The following is a 22677-nucleotide window of genomic DNA, read 5'->3' as shown; positions in this document are numbered from 1 at the left end:
CATAAGAGCAGAATTAGGCCATTCAGCCCATTGAATCTGCTCCGCCATTCAATCATGGCTAATTTATTTTCCGTTCTCCTGGTTTCCCTCTGTAACCTCTGATGTCCTTACTAATTAAGAACCTCTATTTTAATTGGCTTCCACACTGTCCATGGCAATGAATTCTACAGATTCACCACCCTCTGGCTAAAGAAATCCCTCCTCATCTCACAGACTAACTTCCCACCATTCTTTAACTCAACTAAAGCAGAAACAAGCCTTTCACAGCCACTTCTGAAACCTTCAGAGCTCTTTGCTCTTTATTTTTTGAAAGAACAACTCAATCTACACAGAGCAAACTCCTACAACCATCAATCTGACCATGACCAGGTTTCAGATTTGTAGAAATATTGATTAATCCAGAACACCCATGGATTTCTTCTTTGAGGAAATAACAAGCAGGATAGACAAAGGAGAGTCAGTCAACGCTGTGTACTTGGATTTTGAGAAGGCCTTTGACAATGCGGTTGCTTAACAAGCCACGAGCCCTGAGGATTACAGGAGGGAGTCTAGCATGGATAAAGCAGTGGCTGATTGGCAGGAGGCAAAGGGAGCCTTTTCTGGCTGGCTGCCAGTGACTAGTGGTGTTCCACAGGGGTAGATAGATAGATAGATAGATAGATACTTTATTCATCCCCATGGGGAAATTCAACTTTTTTTCCAATGTCCCATACACTTGTTGTAGCAAAACTAATTACATACAATACTTAACTCAGTAAAAAATATGATATGCATCTAAATCACTATCTCAAAAAGCATTAATAATAGCTTTTAAAAAGTTCTTAAGTCCTGGCGGTTGAATTGTAAAGCCTAATGGCATTGGGGAGTATTGACCTCTTCATCCTGTCTGAGGAGCATTGCATCGATAGTAACCTGTCGCTGAAACTGCTTCTCTGTCTCTGGATGGTGCTATGTAGAGGATGTTCAGAGTTATCCATAATTGACCGTAGCCTACTCAGCGCCCTTCGCTCAGCTACCGATGTTAAACCCTCCAGTACTTTGCCCACGACAGAGCCCGCCTTCCTTACCAGCTTATTAAGACGTGAGGCGTCCCTCTTCTTAATGCTTCCTCCCCAACACGCCACCACAAAGAAGAGGGCGCTCTCCACAACTGACCTATAGAACAACTTCAGCATCTCACTACAGACATTGAATGACGCCAACCTTCTTAGGAAGTACAGTGGACTCTGTGCCTTCCTGCACAAGGCATCTGTGTTGGCAGTCCAGTCTAGCTTCTCGTCTAACTGTACTCCCAGATACTTGTAGGTCTTAACCTGCTCCACACATTCTCCATTAATGATCACTGGCTCCATATGAGGCCTAGATCTCCTAAAGTCCACCACCATCTCCTTGGTCTTGGTGATATTGAGACGCAGGTAGTTTGAGTTGCACCATATCACAAAGTCCTGTATCAGTTTCCTATACTCCTCCTCCTGTCCATTCCTGACACACCCCACTATGGCCGTGTCATCAGCGAACTTCTGCACATGGCAGGACTCCGAGTTATATTGGAAGTCTGATGTGTACAGGGTGAACAGGACCGGAGAGAGTACGGTTCCCTGCGGCGCCCCTGTGCTGCTGACCACCGTGTCAGACCTACAGTCTCCCAACCGCACATACTGAGGTCTATCTGTCAAGTAGTCCACTATCCAATCCACCATGTGAGAGTCTACTCCCATCTCCGTTAGGTATGTGTTGGGATTGATTCTTTTTACTATATATGTCAATGATTTGGATGATGAAATTGATGGCTTTGTTGCAAAGTTTGCAGATGATACGAAGATAGGCGGTGGGGTAGGTTATTTTTTAGGAAATAGGGAGGCTACAGAAGGATTTAGACAGATTAGGAGAATGGACAAAGAAGTGGCAGATGGAATACAGTGTTGGGAAGTGCATGGTCATGCATTTCGGTAGAAGGAATGAAAGGGTTGACTGTTTTCTAAATGGAGAGAAAATAAAAAATTCTGAGGTGCAAAGGGACCTTGTGCAGGATTCCCTAAATGTTAATTTTGCAGTTTCAGTCTGTGAGGAAGGCAAATACGATGTTAGCATTCAATTCAAGAGGACTACAATGTAAGAGCAAGAATGTAATGTTGGTGGAACTTTATAAAGCACTGGCGAGGCCTCACTTGAAGTATTGTGAGCAGTTTTGGACCCTTTATCTTAGAAAGGATGTGCTGAAACTGGAGAGGGTTCAAAGAAGGTTCATGAAAATGATTACAGGATTAAACAGTTTGTCATATGAAGAATATTTGATGGCTTTGGACCTGTATTCACTAGAATTTAGGAGAATGAGGGGTGACCTAATTGAATGTTGACAGGCCTTGATAGGAAAGGATGTTTCCTATGGGAGGACTGTCTAAGACCAGAGGACACAGGCCCACAATAGAGGCGTGTCCTTTTAGAATGAAGGTGAGGAGGAATTTTTTTTAGCCAGAGGGTGGTGATTCTGTGGAGTTCATCGTCATGGGCAGCTGTGGAGGCAAAATGTTTATGTATATTTAAGACGGGTTGATAGATTCTTGACTGGTCAAGGCATGAACGGATACAGAGGGAAGGCAGGACATCGGAGCTGAGGGGAAAATGGATCAGCCATGATGAAATGGTGGAGCAGACTCAATGGGCCAAATGGCCTAATTCTTCTCCTATATCTTGTTGTCTTATGGTCTTCAGGATAGCCCAAGGGATCCTTTATATTCACTTGTGAGAATATACGTGGCCTCGGTTTATGTTCATGTGTAAGGTAAGATCTCCTACCAAGCAATTCTCCCTAACGCTCCAGAGCAGCTGTGAGCATTTAAACATGGTGGAGTGGAATTTGAATCAAGAATCTCAGATCAGAGTTCCAGCTCCTCAAGCAGAGACAGAAAGGAATTGTTCAGTGGTGTAATTGAATCTGTAATGATTAACAGTCCAATTTACCCAATGGTACCCAGTCAGAACTGAACTCCCCCAACCTGCCACCAGTCTCCCTGTCCCTGCCCCAATCGCACTCGCTGGTCTGAACCACGATCAAATCTCACAGCAGAGTACGGTGAGGGGAAACTCGAGTGGTTAAGCCGTCGAATGCAGTTTGTGGGTTTTATTCGTTTAACTTGTCGATGCTAAGAACAGTCTGTGGTAAGGACACTGGATGGGTGCCACCTTTGGCACTGCTGATGCAGACAAACTGCACACACAGAGAGTTTGGTTTCATTTGTTCCGGGTATCTCATGTCAGAGCAGGTGAACGACAATGTGACCGGAAAGATTGTCAAGTTAAAAGATCTGTTTTGCAAACTGTGGAATAAATGCCTTACCCTCTGAGGTAACTGTGTGGGGGGAGAAAATCTACAAGTGATCCAGCTGAGATTACAATCCACAACATTCAGCTTCAGCTGAGTCTGTCTGACACATTAAACTCCTCACTAAGAGTAAAATCCATGTGCTCAAAACACGTCGACTTTCCAACCTTGCCTGTTTTTTAACTCAAAGGGAAGGCAGGGAGCTTCAGTTCTACAAAGCTGGAAAACATTCTCCCCTCATGTAGAGGGAAGAAAATATCTGATGTAGTTACAGATGGTAAACTGATTTAAAGGGGCGTGGTTTTGCTGGCCTGGACATCGACTGTAAATGTTAATGAAAAAATACCTTTGCTGGGATTCTGAAATAAGAGCAGAGACCGCTGGATGCACAACGCAGGGTAGAGAGTATCTGAACCAGGGGTGACACGGTGTTGTAGCGGTTAACGTAACACTACTTCAGCGCCAGTGACCCGGGTTCAGTTTCTGCCGCTGTCTGTCAGGAGTTAGTACGTTCTCCCCGTGACCGTGTGGGTTTCCTCTGGGTGCTCCGGTTTCCTCCCACAGTTCAAATGTGCACGGGTTTGTAGGTTAATTGTCACATGGGTGTAATTGGGAGCTGTGAGCTCATTATCACTAAATAACAGTAATTTACCGAGGCAGTGGGAAGTCCGTGGAGGGGAGTGTAGTTTACATAAAGTGACACTGGGCTCGATCATTCGATGCATGCTGAGAGGTGTAAAGTGAGTGTGGAGGGAGATCCCGGCAGGTAATTATCTTCCTGAGCTGGGCAAAGGGGCAAAGGTGCTGGCATCTGTCTGGAAAGTACAGTCAGTCAGGTGGAGGGGGAACTGGGCATCTTCTTGAGGAACAGAAGGGTTGGAAGGACGATAAGGAGAATGGGTGCATCTTTCCTGCCTAACAGGAGCAGCACAGAGAGCTTGGAGACAAATTTCAGACGTGTTCAACTCAGAACGTAGGACATCACGGCACTGGAACAGTCTGTGCCGGACTTATTAAGCTAATGGCACGTAATCCCTTCAGCCTGCACATAGAATCATCGAGCACTATCACACAGAAACAGGCCTTCGGGCCATCTAAATCTTATGTCTCGTTCCATCTACCTCTACCCGTACCATATCCTCCATATCTTTCTCATCCACGTGCATGTCCAAACTTTTCCTAAGCTTTACAATCGAGCCCTCATCTACCACTTCTGCTAGCAGCTCATTCCACAGTCGAACCACCATGTCTATTCACTCCACATTCATGTGCCTTTCTAAGAGCACCTAAAAGCATTAAATGCCTCTGCCACCAACCCAGACAGCGCTTTCCAGCCAACCATCACTTTCTGAAAGAAACACTCAAGCTACTTTGTAAAAGGATGTAATCTACTCCTCCGTTAGGACCACATTATTCCATTTGCACATTTTATTTTCTTTATAATGTAACAGGAAGACTCTATCAAAATGAAAAATGTATACAGCCTGCCATTTCCTCCTGACCTCTCCCAGCAGCAGGTACATCAATTTGAGTCTGGAAGCTTTATTAAAGATACATTTTTCTCTGCTGCCCTGACCCAGGACAGAAGGTAATGTTTTCCATTACATTTCCTTTGTGGTCCGTCTTTAAATCATTGCAATACATTGTGAAACACCACAAAGTTACTTCCGCATTGGTCAAAGCATCTGTACAATGTTCTCAATCACTTCCCCAAGGATACAGAGCACTTACACTGGAATCACAAAATAGGGGGAATTAAATTCGTGCCTCTTTGCTGTCCTTGCTTGGACTGTCATTCACTGGAATATGGTGGGGTGCTGTCCACCACTTCCAAATGGATAATGTCACTCAGAAACCAGCTGATTTATCCTGACTTCTCCCTCCTCCTTTCCGTGGCTTTTTTTAAACTGCTGTTGAGTCATAGAGTCAAACAGAATAGAACCAGGCAATTCAGCCCTTCAGTTCATGCCAGCCCAGACTCCCGTACAAGTTAGTCTCATTGGCCGACATTCCAAACTTTTCCTGTCCACGCACCTTTTAATTTTGTTATATTGTTCCTGCTTCAACTACTTCCTCTGGCAGTTCATTCCATAAACTCACCACCCTCTGAGGAAAATAATTGCCACTCAAGTTCTGGTAAAATATTCCCCTTTCACCTTAAACCTCTGCCCTCTAGTTTTTGATTCCCGACCCTGGGAAAAATATTATGTATATTCACTCTATCTATGCCCCTGGTGATCTTATACACCTCTATAAGATCACCCCTCTGTCTCCTACACTCCAGAGTGAACTCCAAACCTGCTCAAGCTCTCCCTGTAACTCAGTCCCTCAAGTCCTGGCGATATCCTTGCAAACCTTCTGTCCTCCTTCCAGTTTAGTTACATTTTTCCTTTTGTGGGGTGACCAAAACTCCAGATCCAGGATTGTCCATCGTCATTCATCAGTACACAATTGTAAAGGAGAGCAACATGATTGTTACTCCGGATCCAATGCAACATTAAGAAAAATAAGCATAAAGAGCACAATATAAGACAGTGAATATAAATACATCAGATTAGCTGATCCACATAGAATGATTGTATGTACACAAAGTGACAGTAGGTGCTGGAGTATCTACACATGAGGTGACTCTGGGTGTGGAATGAGCTGTCAGTGGAAGTGGTGGATTCAGGATTGATTTCAATATGTAAGAGATAGATACATGGATGGGAGGGGTATGGAGGGTAACTGTCTGGGTGTAGGATGGCCAGACTAGGCAGATTAATAGTTCACCGTGGACTAGATGGGCTGAAGGGACTGTTTCTAGACTGTAGTGTAAGTCTCTCACTGAGCTCGTGTACAAACTAGGTTCGTTAGTTAACTCTGCTGACAGCCTCATGACTCAGTGGTGGGAAAGGCCACCTTTCACAATGAGGATACAATGCTCCTCAGACAGGATGAAGAGGTCAATACTCCCCAATGCCATTAGGCTTTACAATTCTACCGCCAGGACTTAAGAACTTTTTAAAAGCTATTATTAATGCTTTTTGAGATAGTGATTTAGATGCATATCATATTTTTTACTGAGTTAAGTATTGTATGTAATTAGTTTTGCTACAACAAGTGTATGGGACATTGGAAAAAAAGTTGAATTTCCCCATGGGGATGAATAAAGTATCTATCTATCTATCTATCTATCTATCATAAACAATGTTTGTCCCGGGTCGGTATGATCCGGCGTTCAACCAAATAGAAATGTCATTATGTTGTAATTAAAGAAACCCCGATTTGAGCGAATTGTGTGTAAATACTGGCTTTCCATAATTATCGGTTGGTAAGAAATAACAGATCGTACACTGCATAAAACTGAAATGAAAGTGTATTTACTGATCTCAGCTTTATCAAGAGAAAGAAAAGAAAAAAGTGAAATGTCCATCACAGTTAAACCAGCCTACATATACACATGACCGTTGGAGATCGTCTCTTCCAATGCTGGGTGTAACCGTTCCTCACAACACCGAACCCACCTGAAAGCACCTGCCACATTTTCGAACTCCCTTCAAAGACCATCTCGAAAAAACCAGCTTCTCTCAGGGGTATTGGCCTTCCTCCTTGGAACCATTCATCTGCACCAGGCACTTCCAGCAACTGGAACTCTGCTTCCCACAAGATTCTGCGGCAACTTCCCTTCCCACTCTGCAGCTCCTGCCTAAAAGACCCCAAACCAGACTACTGTCCTTCAGAAAACTCTTCCCCAAGAGCTCTTCTCTCACATCCCACCATCCTGATTGGCCGACTCATCCCTAAGCTGGACAACATGGCTCCTGATCTTCAGCCGAAACCAAAACGTTCTTACTAGCATGACACACTGCTTTTACAGAAAACTACTAATATAAACTACCTCACAGTGAAGCAGTAAAAATCTTAACTAGGGCACTACAGTAATATTCTATGACCGTAGTGGTTGTGGAGGTATGGTGTGGTGGGTCAATGGGTGAATCTAATGAGTGGAGAACTGAACCCATGATTTAAATGTATTAAGATATTAAGGTGGCGTACAAATAAATCTCATTCACTCACACCCCCTATCAGCACAGAGAACCATGCTCCAGTTAATATTGTTCTAATACTTTGAAGCCCAATATACTCACCATAATGTGTCCATTGTTAATTTAAATCCCACAACCTGAACTATTCCAACATTAAAATGCTTTGCACAAATATAATCTGTCCTTGTTGACATTTAAAAGTAGATCCAGCAACCTCTAACAAAGATCTAAAAAAAAAATCAAGTTATAGATCTGTTACAGTATTAATAGGGAATAACTTACAGCACAGTACAGGCCCTTCGGCCCACAGTGTTGTGCCAAACCCTTAACCTACTCTAAGATCAATCAAACTCTTCCCTCCCACATCGAATAATCTGCAAACTCTGTTCATCTGACAGTCCCCAGCCCGCTGGATTAAGTGTATTTAACTGTACCCAGAAGCTGTGAAAGTGATTGGATAATTTCCCTGTCAAACTTGCTACCTGCATTACTATACCTGACTGAATGCATGCACTCTATTTCAGAATATCAGATCACAAGAAATAACAGCAACAATTCGAAGACGCTGAGCTCCGGGGATGGATTTAGCTTTATACAGATGCAGATATATCACGTTATACAACATAGAAACACACCCTTCATCCGGCTTATCTGTACCGGCAAAGATGTCCATCTACTTGTATCGAACTTGTCTGCAGTTGCTCATATCCCCCTAAACCTTTCCTAGCCATGGACATTTAAAATGTTATTAAACATTGTAACTGGACCCACCTCTACCACTTCCTCTGGCAGCTTGGTCTCTGTCCCCAGCCTCTGTGTGAAAACGTTGTGCCCCAGGTCCCCCCTTAAAACTTTCCCTTCTCTCCGAAACTCCATGCTCTTTCGTTTTAGTCTCCCTGTCCTGTGAACGACCCTGACAATGCTCCATATAATTTTATAAATGTCTGCAAGGTCACATCTCGGCCTGCTTGTAAGTGGAACATAAGGGAATTGAATAGGGTGACTGATGTTAATTAAAAAGGTAAATTTAGCAAAGGTTTTGCTATGTTTGTTATTAATCCCAGCAGATTTGCGTTCTGATTAGCAGTAATTTAAAATCAAATCAGCCTTGGTTTTTAGAGAATTTACATTTAAAAATCACTTCAATTTATTTGAAATTTGTATATATGTCCAGTGAGCTGTTGAAGACAGTCAGGTTGGTGCTGGGGTGTTATTAGAATTTGCCAGCCATGGAGATGGTCACAGAACCAAGGGCTCGAGATCTTTGACAGCCACACAGTCTCCGGTGATCAACGTGATGAACGGGGTGGTGAAGTGCAGGTGACAGGCTTGGATCAAATCCGATCCAGTTTACTGATTCTGCCTCCCCCACCTCGAGTAATCATTTGTTTCTTTCCTCGTCCCACAATTGTGCATCTACAGCAATGTTGGTCAGATGCTGGTTTAATGCTTTACAAAATCCAAGGCCTGAACTTTACGTCCAAAAGCATGAGCTTCAATCCTATCACAACAACTGTGGAATTTGCATTCAGTTAATGATCTGATATTTCAAAACATCTAGTAGCTGGTAACATTGACCAAAACGTTTAGGTAGTGTAGAACAGAGAATAAGTGTAAAAAAAAACGTTGTTCAGCTCATCTCCTCTAACCTTTCCCCCTCTCACCTTAAATCTGTGTCCTGTAGTATTTGACGTTCCTACCCTAGGTGGAAGATTATTACTGTCTCACCTATCGATACCTCTCATAATCGTATAGACTTCCATCAGGCCTCTCCAGTGCTCCAGGGAAAGCAACCCAAGTTTGTCCAGCCTCTCGTGGTAGTTAATATCCTCTAATCCAAGCAGCATCCTGTTAAACCTCTTTTCCGTGATTTGCAAAGCCTCTCTGTTCTGCCTGTAACACCGTGACCATAGATCCATGCGATACTCCGTGTTACCCGAACAAAGTTTTATACAGTTGCAGCTTCCTTTGTGAGTTTTATACTCAATGCCTCGAGGGATGAGGACAGGCTTTCGTTACCACTCTGCTGCAGCTTCCTTTGTGAGTTTTATACTCAATGCCTCGAGGGATGAGCGCAAGCCTTCGTTACCACTCAGCGTACTTGCGCTGCCGTTTAGAATGGTTACGGACGGCCCCCAAGACCCCTCTGTAGATCAACGTCGTTAAGGGACCTGCCAGTAACCGTCTACTTTCCACTTACATTTGACCTCCAAATGTTCCACAGCTCACACTTGCCTGAGATAAACTCACTCCGCAACAAGGGAACGGGTGAGGGTAGGTGGGTTGATGGAGGATGAGGGAGAATGATGTGAGAAACTGGGAGTGATCGGTGGACGCCACTCCCCCACCCAGCCACCTTCCCCCTCACCTGGCCTCACCTTTCACCTGCCAACTTTCACTCCTTCTCCCTCCACACACCTACTTATCCTGACTTCTGTTCCCTTCCTTTCATGTCCTGATGAAAGGTCTCGGCCTGAAGCCTTGACCGTTTATTCCCATGCATGGATACTGCCTGACCTGTTGTGTTTCTCCAGCATTTTGTGTGTGTTGCTCTGGAGTTGCAGCATCTGTTCAATCTCTTGTGTTATACAAATCTGTCTGGTACAAATGTCCTTCGAGGGATGAAATCTCTGTTCCGTGTGTGACTCTGAAATGGCCTGGTGGATCACTCAGTTCAAGAGCAAAGAGGGATGGGCAGTAAATGCTGACCTCGGCCTGATGTAGATCTTCAGAATCAGGTTTATTATCACTGACGTACGTTGTGAAAATTGTTGTTTTGTGGCAGCAGTACAGTCAATAAAATATACAATAAATTATAGTAAGAAATATATTAATGTTAATAAGTTCCAAAGAGAGCAAAAAGATCGTGCAGTGGTGTTCATGGGTTTGTTGTCCATTCAGAAATCTGATGGTGGATGGGAAGAAGCTGTTACTAAAGTGTTGAGTGTGTCAGGAGTCTTCAGGGTCCTGTATCTCCTCCTTGGTGGTAGCAATGAGAATGGAGCCTGTCCGGGTGGTGGCTGAACTATTCCAAACAAAACATTTAAACATTTCATTGAATCTTAATCTCAAGAGAGGGGTATGAAGAATGGAAATGAAGTTTCACTTGTGTGAAGCTTTGGTTAGCCCCATTTTAGAATTCAGTGGTCAGTCCGCACACTACCTGTAAATCGAAAGCTGCTCTTAGAAAATTGTCCAGTTGCTAAAAATGAAAGAGGGAAAAATCATTTAAATTATGAAATGGTAGACAAAGGGGGTAAAAGAAAGACTCAAGAAATCAGTTAAACTCAGAAATGATCTCACAACCTACAGACTCACTTTCAAAGGCTCTACAGTTCATGGGTCTACAACTTGTGTTCTTAGAATTATTATTTTTATTTGCATAATTTGTCTCCTTTCGCACGTTGTTTGTCAGCTTTAGTTTATGTATAGTTTTTGATCAACTCTATTGTATTTCTTTATTTTCCTGTAAATGCCCACAGGGAAATTAATCTTGATTGTCTATAATAACATAAACACACTTGGACAACAAATTAACTTAGAGTGGACTTTGATTTTGAACAGAAGAGAGAAGACAGAAATGATGGGGTGGGACTTCACAAGTGAGTGTCCTGTTCCTGTCTACTCTGTGCTCCCGTCAGGCTCCTCGTTTAGCTCCCCCGTCCCCACGTCAATCCACTCACTCGGGAGTGGCTTCTGATGTCTTGGCCACAACTTCAAGAAGGCAAGTTCACATGAGACTTTCAAGGACGTCAGAGCTCAGATCTGGGGATGGAAAGTAGCAATTTCTTACCATTAGCCTCATAGTGGAGAGCCCTGGGGTTATCATTTACTCGTCAGAAACAGTGGGGAAGAATGTTTTGTTTTTCGTTCAGGAATGGTATTGAGGATCTGGGGCCTAAAGCACAGAGAACGTTGTTCATGGACAAAGCTTCTTGCTGTCTCAGTAAAGCTCTTTGGTAGGACCGACCAGGGTGGGTCTTACACAGTGAACGGCCGGGTACTGAGGAATGTGGAAGAACAAAGGAATCCGGGAATACAGGTCCATACTTCAAGGAAAATGGTGGCACAGGCAAAAAGGGCCATAAAAACGCTCTTGGCTCAGTGGCCTTCATACATCAAAGTACTGAGTACAGGAGATGCAACGTTATGTTGAAGCTGTACAAGAAATTGATAAGGCCTCATTTGGAGTATTGTGGGCGGCTTTAGTCACCTACCTACAGGAAAGGTGTAAATCAGATTGAAAGAGTGCGGAGAAAATGTACAAGGATGTTGCCAGGACTGGAGGACCTGAGTTATAAGGAAAGATTGAACCAATTAGGACTATATTATATAGAATGTTGAAGATTGAGAGATTTGACAGAGGTGTACAAAATTATGAGTGGTATATGTAAGGTAAATGCAAGCAGGCTTTTTCCACTGAGGTTGGGTGGAACTACAACCAAAGGTCCTGGGTTAAGGGTGAAAAGTTTTAAGGGGAACATGAGGGGAAACATTTTCAATAAGAGGATTCTGGGAGAGGGATGATTTGCCAGCACTAATGGTGCGTGCAAGCTCGATTTCAATGCTTAAGAGAAGTTTGGATGTGTTATATGGATATTAGGGATATGGAAGGCTATGGTCCTGTTGCAAGTTGATGGGAGTAGCAGTTTAAATAGTTTGGCACAGACTAGATGGGCTGAAGGGCCTGTTTATGTGTTGTAATTTTCTATGAGTCTGACTAACAGTATTTTTAACTGCATGGTGGTATAACAACATAGAGATGATTATGTTGTCTTTCTTTACAAACCAGAAGCCCATTTGGCCCATCCTCTCCATGGAATCTCTTGCTGCCTCAGTAAAGCAGGCAGCATAATCAAATCCTCCACTCACCCCAGACATTCCCTCTTCTCTCCTCTTCCTCTGGGCACCACCAGGCTCAAGTCAGAGTCTACCCTGCTGGTGTCAGACTATTAAACAGTTTCCTTGTACAATGAACTGGGCTCTCAACCTCACCGTCTATCTCGTTATGAGTTTGCACCTTACCGTTGCTGCACTGTACTTTCACTGCAGCTGTTACACTTTATTGTTATTCTCTTACCTTGTTCTACTTCCGTGTGATGATCTGATCTGTATGAACAAGCTTTTCACTCTGTCTCGGTACGTGACAATAATAATCCATTCTAATCCAATTCCAATTCCAATCCATTGAGTTTATGCCAATAAATCACATCACCCACTTATTTCCCTCTAACCTTCTCTGCACACTGAATAAATATTGCCTTCAATTTTGATCATCTTGCTATAGGAGACATCATTAAACTGGAGGGAGTGCAGAAAAGATTTACAAGGATGCTGCCAGGACTCGAGGAACTGAGCTATAGGGAGAGGAGAGCGATAGGCATAATAACATTGACATGAAGTAGAGGGGCCGAAAGGCCTGTTTCTGGGCTGTAATTTTCTGTGACTCTGTGTCTCTTAACCCATTGCCTCTGGTTCCACTCCCAGCAAACCTCAGAGGGAAAAAGCCTGTTTGCATTTACCCTCTGTCAACCCTTATAATTTTGTATACCTCGATCAAATCTCCTCTCATTCTCGTACGCTGCAGGGAACAGTGCGACATATAATTAGAAATAAGACAGATAAACATCAAGAAAAGCTTTAACCAAGAGCAGGGCTCTGGAGTAATAAATCACTTGCTGCCATAGCCAATGCCAGAGAAAGTTAGCTCAGGAAATCCACCGAGAGTTTCTCGATATAAGTAGCACAGTGTTCCATGTTGTTGGGGGAAATGAGCACATGTGAAGTCCATTGTGATAGACTATTATTCTCATGCAAATCCACATTTCATTCAGCGAGGTGCTGTGAAGAGAAGGATATTCTATATACTGCTGGTATGATTAAATATACCAAAGGGTCAAAGTCATTGACTGCTGTTGTCGGCGTAAATAGGAATATTATGCATAAAATGCTAATTTGTTGTCATGAGGGTCTCTCTCACTAGTTAAAGCCAACAATTAGCATAGTTAGGTAAATGAGCAGTAATTTGAATACCTATGCATTATAGTAATTATCCAGCGTTCTTTGCATGTTCCTGATACTTACATGGAATAGTAAAAGAGTGCAAAAATCATTATTCATTCTGCCCACAAAGAGCTGGTGATAAGAACAGGAGTCACAGGCCATTCAGCCCAACGGCTTCCTGCTGGTATTTGTGCTCCACACAGGCCTCCTCCCACCCCTCTAACCCATTAACACCAATTGTTAAATAACCTCTCTTAAGATTCAGGATCAAATTCATTTATTTTAACATTGAAACATACCCACAATGCCCAGCAGAAATAATAAGCAAAAAAGGTGGTCATTAATCTTAATGGAGCAATTATAAATGGAACACTAAGGTCAAATGTCATCGAATCACAGAGCACTACAGCACAGGAAAAGGCCCTTCATCCCATCTAGTCCATGCCTAACTGTTATTCTGCCTAGATCCTTCGATCTGCACCTGGACCACAGCCCTCCAGAACTCCCCAGTCCTTTTGCAAAGCTTCTCTTTCAATGTCGCAATCAAACCTGCATCCGACACTCTGCTCACGTCTGGTTCCACAGATACACCACCCTCTCTGAGTGAAGAAATTGCCTCTCAGGTTGCCCTTACGTAGTTCTAGTTCTTGTATCAGTGGAAAAAGCCTTGTATTCACCCTACCTACATATACCCCTTCGTAATTTTGTATACTTCTGCCAAATGACCCCTCACTCTCCCACACTCCAGGGAACAAAGTCCTAAGCTATTCAACCTTTCCCTGTAACTCAGTTCCTCAGGTCCCAGCAACACTCGAGTAAACTTTCTCTGTACTCTTTCAATCAAATTGATAACTTTCCTCTGGGTAGATGACCGTGTCACCAGGAGATAAATCATGCAGACAGTGTATCCAGGTGACATTTATAGACGCTCATTGAGAAGCTGCGGTATGGGTCACTGAATTCTTTTTTTTAAACTCATCTTTGAAAAGCCAAGGTTCACATACAGTATAGTGTCTCACTAATGTACAAGGGACAGCCCAGTGTTTATTGGAAGCACAGTGACACGATTAGTAGTGCTGATGCCTCACAGCACCCGAGACCCATTTCAGTCCTCACCTTGGGTGCTGTCTGTGTGGAGTTTGCAAGTTCTCTCAGTGAATAGAGAAGTTTCCTTCCGCATCCCAAAGCTGTGCAGTTCGGTTGGTTAATTGGCTAACGTAGCTAATGTAAACTACTATTTGTGTGTGGGTGTGTGGTAGAATCTGGGGAGGATTTAATAGGGATTTGGGACTGCTATAAGATTCAAAGTTCAAAGTAAAATTTATTATCAAAGTACATATATGTTACCATAAACTACATTGAGATTCTTTTCCTTGCAGGAATTTATAGAAAATTTTTTAAAAACTATAGAATTTACAACAAAAGCTATTTTGTTGAAGACTGATAAACAGCCAATGTGCAAAAGAAGACAAGTTGTGGGGAAAAAAACTACTAAGAACAGGTGTAAAGAGATTTTGAAAGTGAGCCTGTAGGTCATAGAATCAGAAAGAAGCTGCCTACGCATGGTTCAGGAGCATAGTTGTAGGGTAATAACTGTTCCTGTACCTGGAGGTGAGGGACCTGATGGTTGTAGGGTAATAACTGTTCCTGAACCTGGTGGTGTGGGACCTGATGGTTGTAGGGTAATAACAGTTCCTGAACCTGGTGATGTGGGACCTGATGGTTGTAGGGTAATAACTGTTCCTGAACCTGGTGGTGTGGGACCTGATGGTTGTAGGGTAATAACTGTTCCTGAACCTGGTGGTGTGGGACCTGATGGTTGAGGGTAATAACTGTTCCTGAACCTGGTGGTGTGGGACCTGATGATTGAGGGGTAATAACTGTTCCTGAACCTGGTGGTGTGGGACCTGATGGTTGTAGGGTAATAACTGTTCCTGTACCTGGAGGTGTGGGACCTGATGGTTGTAGGGTAATAACTGTTCCTGAACCTGGTGGTGTGGGACCTGATGGTTGTAGGGTAATAACAGTTCCTGAACCTGGTGGTGTGGGACCTGATGGTTGTAGGGTAATAACTGTTCCTGAACCTGGTGGTGTGGGTCCTGGTGGTTGTAGGGTAATAACTGTTCCTGAAGCTGGTGGTGTGGGACCTGATGGTTGAGGGTAATAACTGTTCCTGAGCCTGGTGGTGTGGGTCCTGGTGGTTGTAGGGTAATAACTGTTCCTGAAGCTGGTGGTGTGGGACCGGATGGTTGTAGGGTAATAACTGTTCCTGAGCCTGGTGGTGTGGGACCTGATGGTTGTAGGGTAATAACTGTTCCTGAACCTGGTGGTGTGGGACCTGATGGCTGTAGGGTAATAACTGTTCCTGAGCCTGGTGGTGTGGGACCTGATGGTTGTAGGGTAATAACTGTTCCTGAACCTGGTGGTGTGAGACCTGATGGTTGAGGGTAATAACTGTTCCTGAGCCTGGTGGTGTGGACCTGATGGTTGTAGGGTAATAACTGTTCCTGAACCTGGTGATGTGGGACCTGATGGTTGTAGGGTAATAACTGTTCCTGAGCCTGGTAGTGTGGGACCTGATGGTTGTAGGGTAATAACTGTTCCTGAGCCTGGTGGTGTGGGACCTGATGGTTGTAGGGTAATAACTGTTCCTGAACCTGGTGGTGTGGGACCTGATGGTTGTAGGGTAATAACTGTTCCTGTACCTGGAGGTGTGGGACCTGATGGTTGAGGGTAATAACTGTTCCTGAACCTGGTGGTGTGGGACCTGATGGTTGTTGGGTAATAACTGTTCCTGTACCTGGAGGTGTGGGACCTGATGGTTGAGGGTAATAACTGTTCCTGAACCTGGTGGTGTGGGACCTGATGGTTGAAGGTAATAACTGTTCCTGAACCTGGTGGTGTGGGACCTGATGGTTGAGAGGTAATAACTGTTTCTGAACCTGGTGGTGTGGGACCTGATGGTTGAGGGTAATAACTGTTACTGAACCTGGTGGTGTGGGACCTGATGGTTTGTAGGGTAATAACTGTTCCTGAACCTGGTGGTGTGGGACCTGATGGTTGAGGATAATATCTGTTCCTGAACCTGGTGGTGTGGGACCTGATGGTTGTAGGGTAATAACTGTTCCTGAACCTGGTGGTGTGGGACCTGATGGTTGAGGGGTAATAACTGTTCCTGAACCTGGTGGTGTGGGACCTGATGGTTGAGGGGTAATAACTGTTCCTGAACCTGGTGGTGTGGGACCTGATGGTTGAGGGGTAATAACTGTTCCTGAACCTGGTGGTGTGGGACCTGATGGTTGAGGATAATATCTGTTCCTGAACCTGGTAGTGTGGGACCTGATGGTTGAGAGGTAATAACTGTTCCTGAACCTGATGGTGTGGGAGCTGATGGTTGAGGGTAATAACTGTTCCTGAACATGGTGGTGTTCGACCGAAGTCATCTGTACCTCCTTCTCTAGCAAGAAGAGAGTATGGCCTGGATGGTGGGGGTGGGTCTTTGTTAATTCATGTTGCTTTCGTCTGGCAGTACACAGTGTAAATGTGCTCACTGGTGGAGAGGACTTTGTGATTGGACTGGGCTGGGACAAATGTAAATGGGTGGTTAATGGTCAGTACAGACTCAATGTGATTGGACTGGGCTGGGACAAATGTAAATGAGTGGTTAATGGTCAGTACAGACTCAATGTGATTGGACTGGGCTGGGACAAATGTAAATCAGTGGTTAATGGTCAGTACAGACTCAATGTGATTGGTCTGGGCTGGGACAAATGTAAATGGGTGGTTAATGGTCAGTACAGACTCAATGTGATTGGACTGGGCTGGGACAAATGTAAATGAGTGGTTAATGGTCAGTACAGACTCAATGCACGGAATGGCTTGATTCCAAGCTGATGTTTTCTATAACCATTCCTTCAACATTAAGCAAAGTTAAATTCAAACCCTCAATAAAAGCCTGTCTGGTATCAGAGAGACAACACTCACCCTGTTCTCATGCATCCATCTGTGTCCTTCATTATCTTTTGCCCTGTAAGTTATATCTGTGTCAAATACTGTGCAACACACAGTGTGAGCCAGAGTATATTGTGGGGAGCAGTGTTGTCAATTAGATAAAGTTCAAAGAGAAAGTGCCATTACCTCTGTGACAAACCTCCAGAAAGACTGAAGCAATATCGGAGAGGACATCGGTCAAAGGTGTTCGGGAACAGCTTACGGTGCAGCCTGGCTGGTGATGGGGGTAGATCAGTGCAGGGCCCAGTTGGAAAAAGATTTGAACACACCTCTGTGTTTGTGTTCATCAGTGAAAGCAATGGGAACAGGAGATATATTTTCCATTGGCTGCCCTGATGACAGCATCAAGTAATCTTAGTGTAAGTACTGATCAGGAATATTTCCCACTGTATTACTGTGACACGGGATTGGAATTCCCTAACAAATGCAGGGCGCTTGCGTGCTCTCTCTCTCTCTCCCTCCCTCCCCCACACTCCCTCTCCCTCTCCCCCTCCCCCCTCTCTCTCTCTCTCTCTCTCTCGCTCTCTCACACTCACACACACACACACACACACACACACACACACACACACACACACACACACGAGAAATCTAAAAGAAAAGGACATAAGTTAAGCGAGAAAGGGAAGGGATCTGGGGGCAACATTTTCACAAAAGTTGGTGGTGATAAAGACAAAGGTTGGCTTTATTTGTTACATACGTCGAACCTACAGAGAAATGCATCAAATCAAATCAGGATTGTGCAGGGCAATCTGCAAGAGTCCTTATGCTTTTAGTGCCGAGCTTATCCACAGCTCGCTACCCCTAACCCATACGTCTTTGAACTGTTGGAGGAAAGCAGAGCACCCAATGAAACTCCATTTAGAACGTACAAACTCCCGACAGATAGCAGTGGGAATTGAATCTCAATATTACAGATGGTGTTACATTAATGAAGTGATAGATCTGCATGTATTTACAATCTTTAACAGGCACTTAGACAGCTGCGTGCCTCAGAAGGGGTTGGATGAATATGGACAGTTATGGGAAAATGGCTCCATTTCTAGCAGAGATTGTCAACATGGATGAGATAGGCAGAAGGGCCTGCTTTTATGCCATATACCCTTTTAGCTACGCCCCCCCCCCACTCTCTCACACACACACACACAAAGAGAAATGCACACGCACACACACACACAGATGAATAGAGCTGTGCACGCGTACACACACATGCACAAACACAGACGCTCGCTCTCTCTCTCTCTCTCTCTCTCTCTCTCTCTCTCTCTCTCTCTCTCTCTCTCTCTCTCTCTCTCTCTCTCTCTCTCTCTCTCTCTCTCTCCCTCCCTCCCTCCCTCCCTCCCTCCCTCCCCTCCCCCCCCCCCCCCCCCCCCCCATGGACACACAGGCACGTGTGCATACATGCATATTTGCATATTATCCATTTCCATCTTCCCATGTTTTCATAAATGATGATGTAGTTGTAATGGAGCTGGTCTGGGCTCCCCCTGGACCTGGTAATTTGCATCACTGATGCTGATACATGCAAAATCGAACAGCACAGCACAGGAATAGGCCCCCTTGTCCCACATTGTTTGTGCTAAACTCGATGTCAAATGAAACTCAATCGCTCTGACTAGCACGTGTTCTATGCCCCTCCATACCCAGTCTGTTCACCTGTCTAACAGCCCCTCTAATGTCACTGTTGCATTTGTTTCCATCACTACCTTGGCAGACTGTTCCAATCACCCACCATTCACTGTGTACAAATACTTGTTATCCACCTACCCTACCTACACCTCTCATAGTTTTATAACATACGGTCAGGCCTCCGACACCCCAGAGAACACAACCCCAGTTTCTCCAACCTCTCCTGACAGCTTCTGGTGATCTTCACCTGTACTCTACATCTTTCCTGTAATGGGGCAACCAGAATTGCATGCAGTGCTCCCAATGTGGCCTAACTGAAGTTTTATATAGCTCACCACTGTTTCCTAACTTAGTGTCCTGACCTCTGAAGGCAAGCTTACCATACGGTCATAGAACACTACAGCACAGAAACAGGCCTTTTGCCCATCTTGTCACTGCTGAACTATTCTGCCTAGTCCCGTTGACCGGTATATGGACCATAGCCCTCCCATCCATGTACTTATACAAGCTTCTCTTAAATGTTGCAGTTGAGCCCACATCCACCAGTCCCACTGGCAGGTCACTCCACACTCACTCCATCCTCTGAACGAAGAAGTTCCCCTTCAAGTTGTCCTTAAATATTTCAACTTTCGCCCTTAACCTATAACCTCTAGTTCTGGTCTCACCCAACCATAATGGGAAACACCGGCTTGAAATTACCCTATCTATACCCCTCATAATTTCATGTACCTCTGTGAAATCTGCTCCTCATGCACCTGTGCTCCAGGGAATAAAATCCTAACCTATTCAACCTCAGTTCCTCAAATCCCAGCACCAACATCCTTGCAAATTTTCTCTGTACTATCTCAATCTTCTTGATGCCTTTCCTGTAGGTAAATGACCAGAAATGGACACAGTACTCCAAATTAGACCTCAGCAATGTCTTATACAACTTCAACATAACATTTGAACTCCTGTATCGAGATGTTGATGTGTCTTTTTTTTTGCACCCTTTCTACCAGATGTTCACAGTTAAATTCATTGTCAGGGACAGTGGTGGCAGTGGGGAAGAAGTTATTGTTGGACCTTGAGGCCTGGGTCTTCGGGCTCCTGTCTGATGGCAGCAATGAGAAGAGGGCATGTCCCAGGGGCTGGGTCCTTAACGATGGATACTGGCTTCCTTCGTGTGCCTCTGTAGATATGCTCAGTGGTGGGGAGAATTGGACTCGTGATGGAGCTGTCCGCAACTGTCTGGAGTGGTTTGCATTGCTGTGCATGCTTCATCCCATATCAGGCCGCGACAGCTCGTCCCATATCGGGCGTGATGTAAACCAATCTGAAATCTTTCCTCTGTACATCTGTAGAACATGTTAGAATTTACAGTACGAAGTAAATATTTTATCAAAGTGCATACGTGTTATTATATACTACCTTGAGGTTCATTTTCTTGCAGGCTTTTACAGGAAGGTAAAAATCATAATAGAACTTATGAGAAAAACTTCATAAACAAAGACGGGCAAACAACCAATGCGCAAAAGAAGACAAATTGTGTAAACAAAAGTTAACACTGAGAATATGAGTTGTAAAGAGTCCTTGAAAGTGAGTCTGTATGTTGTGGGATCAGTTCAGAGTTGTGAGTGAAGTTACCCACGCTGGTTCAGGAGACTGGTGATACTTTGTCAGGCTGGGTCTTCAATAAGTGGTAAGATCCTGTGTCACAATTGCAAAGCAAAGGCATGTTGTCTAGCCTTCTTACTTTTAGGGTTACCATGTAACAAATATTTTCTGTTTATGGATTAAATCAGAGATTAGACTGTAAGAACGTAAGACACAGGAGCATAATGACAGACAGACAGACATAGCTTAGCACATCATGGAGTCTAGCTTCCCCTCTCTGACAGACAGACAGACAGACATACTTTATCAATCCCGAGGGAAACTGGGTTTCGTTACAGCCACACCAACCAAGAATAGTGAAGAAATATAGCAATATAAAACCATAAATAATTAAATAATAATAAGTTAATCATGCCCAGTGGAAATAAGTCCAGGACCAGCCTATTGGCTCAGGGTGTCTGACACTCCGAGGGAGGAGTTGTAAAGTTTGATGGCCACAGGTAGGAATGACTTCCTATGCCGCTCAGTGTTGCATCTTGGTGGAATGAGTCTCTGGCTGAATGTACTCCTGTGCCTAACCAGTACATTATGGAGTGGATGGGAGTCGTCGTTAATTAGGCCATTCGGCCTGTCGTGTCTGCTTTGCCATTCCATCATAGCTGATTTATTATCCCTCTCAACCCCACTCCCCTGCCTTCTTCCCGTAACCTTTGACAACCTTACCAATCAAGAACCTCTCAACCTTCATTTTAAATATACCCAATGACTTGGCATCCAGGCAGTCTGTAGCAATGAATTCCACAGATTCACCACCTTCTGGCTAAAGAAATTCATCCTTGTCTCTGTTTAAATGGACATCCCTATATTCTGAGTCTGTGCCCTCTGGTCCTAGACTTCCCCCTGCCATAGGAAATACCCGCTTCGCATCCACTCGATTTAAGCCTTTCGATGTTCGATAGATTTTAGTGAGATCTCCACTCATTCTTCTAAACTCCAGCGAGGTTAGAAAAATAATGTAGAGTTAACTTTCCCAGCACTTAGCAATTGTCTTTATTATCTTTACACGAGACCGAAAAGCAGTTACTTTGCCCCCAAGCTGACAGGCTGATCAACACAACCACCACTATGTAGTATCAACTAGTGTCACCTTAAGCACATACAATTAGCCTACGTACTGTATATTACAGATACTTGCACATAAACACAAGATTCTGCAGATGCCACGAATCCAGAGTAACCCATAGGAAATGCTGGAGGAACTCAGTAGGTTAGGCAGCGTCTATGGAGAGGAATAAACATCAACTCTTTATTCCTTTTCATAGATGCTGCCTGAGCCTGACTCGCTGAGTTCCTCCAGTTCCTCGTGCACTGTGTTGTGTTGGATTTCATTAATATTTATATTTATACTGTTTTTTTAATTGAATTCTTTATGTCTGTTGTGTTTTTTAAATGTTGTATCAGATCATTTTATTCTCATTTACATTTGTGAACTGAGGAATGACAGTAAACAATCCTAAATCTTGAAATCACCGGGGCCAGTTCCTGGCTAGTCAGTCTGATGAGTCTGCGACAGATTAAAGGTTGCTGACAGTAATGAGGGAAGATTGCTGACAAAATTGACCACTAATGGTTACTGTGGAAACAGCTTTGGTACTAAGTGGATGTATCTGTCAGTGATGGGGCGATGACACGCGGAGAAGACACTGCTGCAGTTGGCTTCTCAAGCAGAGTATGTGCAGCTTCATAAACAGACATACTAACCAACTCCCACAAGCCAGGTAATCATGGTTGTGCCTGATTGCATCTGATCCTTGCTGGAGTCACCTGTCACAATTTTCCAGGCACCCAGAGAGGTTACTCACAAAATGCAGGAGGACATCAGCTGGATGGGCAACATGTAAGGAGGGAAATTAACAGCTGATATTTTGGGCCGAAACCCTTCACCAGGACTGGAAAGGAAGACAGATGTGGGAAAGGGATGTGCAGGTAATAGGCGAGATCAGGTGGGGAGAGGTGAAGGGCTGAAGAAGGAGGAATCTGGTGGGAGAAGAGAGCGGACCATGGACGAAAGAGAATGAAATGGGGAGC

This window comes from Hemitrygon akajei, chromosome 9 (genome assembly GCF_048418815.1).
Source record: "Hemitrygon akajei chromosome 9, sHemAka1.3, whole genome shotgun sequence".
Classification (NCBI taxonomy): Eukaryota; Metazoa; Chordata; class Chondrichthyes; order Myliobatiformes; family Dasyatidae; genus Hemitrygon; species Hemitrygon akajei.
Note: the sequence above shows the minus strand (reverse complement) of the source record.